Source organism: Pantherophis guttatus, chromosome 16 (assembly GCF_059756535.1).
Source record: "Pantherophis guttatus breed Tessera chromosome 16, ASM5975653v1, whole genome shotgun sequence".
Taxonomy (NCBI): Eukaryota; Metazoa; Chordata; class Lepidosauria; order Squamata; family Colubridae; genus Pantherophis; species Pantherophis guttatus.
In genome coordinates, this window is record NC_142078.1 from 14,087,441 (window position 1) to 14,092,440 (window position 5,000).

General features: G+C 46.2%; 1 protein-coding gene and 1 long non-coding RNA gene across 4 annotated transcripts in view; both read right to left on the reverse strand.

Annotated features, from left to right (window-relative positions):
* PBX3 (PBX homeobox 3) overlaps positions 1-5,000 on the reverse strand; it is a 160,459-nt gene that overhangs the window by 100,995 nt on the left and 54,464 nt on the right. The window lies entirely within an intron of this gene.
* On the reverse strand, positions 2,613-3,808 carry LOC148111809 (uncharacterized). The gene is made up of 2 exons (XR_015730226.1): positions 3,706-3,808; positions 2,613-2,789 (listed from the first exon to the last, which is right to left on the reverse strand). It is a non-coding gene; the product is annotated as an uncharacterized LOC148111809 (long non-coding RNA).

The window sequence follows — 5,000 nt, forward strand, 5'->3', positions numbered from 1 at the left end:
CCCTCCCACCCACCCTGCCCACTGCAGAATCCCAGGCGCTCTGATCTTTCATCTTAACACATTCTCTGGCCCCAAATTTCAGTGCAATCTCACCTCGTTTCTCCATACTACATTAACCCCTGGCAATTGCCTTCCAAATGACCCCATTAAGCCGTAATTGCCTCAGCAGGCCTGCACTTTTGCTTGTAATTCTGTCCTCTCATCTCCCAGACGTTCTCTCAGCGTCATTTCAACTTCTGGCTCCCTTCGCCGAGCTCAGCTTATGACCTCGCTGTTCCGTGGCCAGAATGACGACGGAAAGCATCGCCGAGACAGAATGCCATTACTTCTTCTTCTTCTTTTTTTTTTTTTTAAATAATAAAAAATAAAAATCTGCCAGACCCTGAATGTAATGTTCTTTGAGGATCATTGTCAAGGATATCAAAGACCAGCCATTATGGTCTTTTGTTCCCTTAGGGTTGTTTTTTTTTTCTTTCTTTCTCTCTTTTCCCTCCTTCCTCCCCTTCCTTTCATTTCCCTTCACCTTCCTTCCCCTTTTTCTTTTTTCCCTTCCTTTGTCCTTCCTTCCTTCTCTTCCTTTCCTTCCTTCCTACTTTTCTCCTCCCTCCCTCCATTCCTCCCTTCCTTCTTTTCTTCATTTCTTCTTTGTCCCTTCCTTCCCTTTTTTCTTCCTTCCTTCCTTCTTCTCTTCCTTTCCTTGCTTTCTCCTTTTCTCCTTCCTCCTTCACTCCCTCCCTTCATTCCTTTCCCTTCTTTTTCTTCCTTTCCTCTGTCTCTTCCTTCCCTTTTTCCTTCCTTCCTTTCTCTCCTTGCTTTCTTCTTTTCTCCTTCCTCCCTCCCTCCCTTCCCCTTCTTTTTCTTCCTTTCCTCTCTTTGTCCTTTCCTTTCCTTTTTCCTTCCTTCCTTCCTTTCTTCCTTCTTCTCCTTTTCTCGCTTCCTCCTTTTCTCCTTCCTCTCTCCCTCCCTTCATTCCTTCCCCTTCTTTTTCTTCCTTTCCTCTCTGTCCCTTCCTTCCTTTTTCCATCCATCCTTCCTTCCCTCCCTCCCTCCCTCCCTCCCTCCTTTCTTTCTCTTCCTTTCAGAACCCCGTGGGATTGGGAGGAAGAGCAGAAGGAGGTTTTCTTATACTGTAGGTCAAAAATCTGCAAACCTTGATGACAAAGGCTAGGCATCTCTTCAAACTGGGTTGTTGTTTTTTTCCCCGTCAACCCCTTTCCTCCAGATCGGTAGAAAAAGAAGGAAAGAAAAAAGAAGAAGAAGAAGAAGAAGAAGGAAATTGCCCCGAGGCCTAAATATTAGGATCTCCTGGCTCTTTAAAGTGCACTATGAAGCAGAAAGGTTGACATGTCTTCCCTGAACTTCATGGCTGGATGAGTGTTTGAATCCTGATCTTCTCAGCGTGAGTTTAACACGCTATCTTGCTACACCGCAAAGTTCTTGACAGCACATTTCTGGCGAGAAAACTCCGGATCGGAAGCAAAACTCCAGAGATGCTTTCAAGCTCCATCACGGCTCCTCCGTTGAAGGAGTCTGTCTCAAAATGATTTTTTTTTCCCCACAGCAGTCTTAGTGTGTGTGTGTGTGTGTGTGTTTGTTTTTGTGTATGTGTGTGTCCAATAGAAGAGAATACCTGTAGCTCAAGGTGGAACTGGGGAGTCCTTGGTGCTGTTTGAGCTGGGTTGTTTCCTTGTGGACATTTTATGACCCAACCAGGTAACATCATCAGTGCTAGTGAGTGTGGTTTGCTCCCTGTTTACATACAGTAGGGCACTGATGATCATCCTTAGTCATTACCCAGCACCGATGATGTTGGCTGGTATGGGAATAAAACATCCGCAAGCAAACAACTGAGTTCAGAGAGCACCAAGGACCCCATAGTTGTTGTCGTTGTCCTCCTCCTCCTCTTCCTCTTCCTCCTCCCTGCAAACCACCTAGCACTGATGATGTTCCCTAGTTGGGTCATGAAATGTCTGCAACAATCCAGCTCAAACAGCACCAAGGACCCCATAGTCATCATCCTCTTCCTCCTCCCTGCCAACCAACCACCTAGCACTGATGATGTTCCCTAGTTGGGTCATGAAATGTCTCCAAGAAAACCACGCAGCTCAGAGACCACCAAGGACTCCAAAGTCCTCCTCCTCCCACACTCCCTTCGGATGATGTTCCCTAGTTGGGTCATGAAATGTCTGCAACAATCCAGCTCAGAAAGTACCAAGGACTCCAAAGTCCTCCTCCTCCCACACTCCCTTCGGATGATATTACCTAGTTGGGTAACAAAATGCCCGCAGGAAAACCATGAAGCTCAGAGGTTACCAAGAACCCAACCGTTCAACCCCGAGAGTCTCTACTTTGGATCGCAATGACTTAAAAAGGCTCAACGCCAATGAATCGAACGCTAGGGTCCCAGGACTAAAGAGAAGTCTTTGCAAGGAGATAAAAAGAAAAAAAAACACATTTCTAACAGCTTTGGCTCCGAGCCGGAGAAGAAACCAAATAACACCAACGAGAGAAAGAGAGAGAGACACACACAAACAATCATACCAACAAGGAGAGAGAGAGAGAGAGAGAGGGAGAGATGCTCCCGTATGCATTAATGCTTCTGAAAACTGATGCCGTGTCAACATGAATGTGTTTTACAGTAAAATTGAGTGTCACGGCCAACGTGGATCCGATGTTTCCCTGCAGGCTAATGCAGTCGCGGCAGGCTACAATTGAGTGAAGTTGTCACGCACGGTGATATTCGGCTTCAATAAGGCAACCTCCAGCTATTTGGCGGCAGAGGGAAAACCCTGCAACGGCAAAAGAGCGTCCTCAGCCCCATCTACTTTGCCTTTTCACAAAGACCACGAAAGCCTTTAAGTAACAGAAGAAACAGAGTTGGAAGGAAGGGACTTCGGAGGTCTTCTAGTCCAACCCGGGAGACCCCTGTTCCGTTTCTGGACAAACGGGTCGCCCAAACGCTTCTTTGAAAACCTCCAGGGATGGAAGTTCTTTTTTCTACCCTGTTTCCCTGAAAATAAGACCTAGTCTGAAAATAAGCCCTAGGTGAAAACTTCCAGTGCTGGAGCGTTTACAACTTCTGGAGGCCAGTTGTTCCACTGATTAATTGTTCTATCAGGAAATTCCTCCTTAGTTCTAAGTTGCTTCTCTCCTTGATGAGGTCTGGCTTTCTAAAAAAAACTGCCTAAAAAAGGGGGGGTTGTAAAAAAAAAACCCAAAAAACCCCACCTCGACAAATCCTTCATGGGTCTAAAATTTAGACGGATGCTGTATTTTTTTTAAAAAAAAACATTCTTTACTTCATTTGCACATGGCCCTTGCACTAAAGTGGTTATCTCGTCTTTTGAATTCTTGCCTTGCAAGATGGCCTAATTAGAATCCTAGCCATTTGCATATTTTCTCCCCCTTTTTTTAAAAAAAAATAAAATAAAATTAATCCACCTTAAGCAGGGTTTCGGGCTGGAAAACTGCTGAGGTCTTCTATATCCAATCAGATATTTTGCTGGCGCTGGGCATTAAGCCCTTGCAAAATGCCACCTCTTTTGAATAATTAGCCAGGGGGAGAAAAAAAAAAAAGGAAGCAGTTGGGAAAACTGCCCCAACTTTTAGGTACCAGCTGCGGCCCAAGAAACTTTGCAGATCGATGAAAATGGCGTTTTGTCTCCAAAGGGGAGACTTTCAAAGAGCTGAACTTGAAAAGCTCACATTTGTATCTGTAAGGCTTCCACCTCCAAATTTTGCCGCAGGGCCGCGGCAGAATGGATAATGAATCCCATAGCGAACTCTGTCCACCGGTGAATCATGACAGCTGGGAAGGTGGGATATAAATTTAATGCAAAAACAAAACAACAGGAAAAAAAAAAAGGAAGGAGCAGACGTCCATTAAAGCAGGAGACAAGGGTCCCTTGGAAGCTGCAGGTGCTTGGGAAGCGAAGGCAATGAGAAAGTGGGAAGCGAGCAGGGTTTTAAAAAAATCTTCAACAGGAGTGGGGGAGGATGATCTATTTATTTCGAAGAGTTCCCCCATCTGTGAAAGCATTTCTGTGGGACACTTCCAGCACAGCTGTTGTGCTCCGTTCATGCTTCACCCACTTCCACCGTTCTGTGACTTTCCTCATTTAACTAGGACAGCCACAGGACAGCTCCGCCAGGCACCGTGGGAGTTATGGAGTGGTCCCACAACGGTGGATAGCTGCGTTCTACGGGAGAGGTTTGGAAAAGACAGCTCGGCAGGCCCAAGCGTCCTTCTCCTACCGGCAGCGAGCTTTCTGGCTCACTCGAGAGTCAGCGATCCCCGGCTGGGGCTGTCTTTGATCCTGTCTCTGTGGGATCAAAGTGCTTTGCCCCGAGAGGGATCCAAATGGAAGGGAGGTCCGAGCAACTCAGCTCTACATCAACCAGCAACCAGCAGGAGAACCTCGATGCAAAGTTAGAAGCCATTCTGGAAGGTCCTTCCTTCTGTTTGCTACACTGACGTAGGAGAAGAGCAGGGGGCGGTGTTAAGCAAGTCATCGGCCTAGAGTCATTACATTGCCACCAACGGTCTTAAGTTCAACCCTCTTGAATTCCATTGACCCTTATCTGGTGCCAATTTAGCACTGTGTGGTTTTCGACCAGATCGTTGTGCATAGACTTCTTCTGAACTGGAACTTATGTGTGACCTTGATCCTCCATGCTGGACAACAATGGTATTCAAACCTCCTCCAAACTATCCCACAGCTGGTCATTCTAAGGAAGGCAATTCTACCCATTTTCTGTCTTGGTGACCAGCACCTTGCCCTAATTGATTGACTGGATATGTAGATAGCCACCCTTCTGGTCAACCGGTGCAATAAAATCAAAGCAACAAATCCGCAATCACCCATCATGGCACCCAAGGATAGTTCAAATCCAATCCAACCCAACGCAATGACAGTTGTCTTGAGAAAAATAACATGGATCTCCTCGTCCAACTTTCGGGTCCCACGTCTTAAGGTAGCATCAGGTCTTGAAGGACTTAT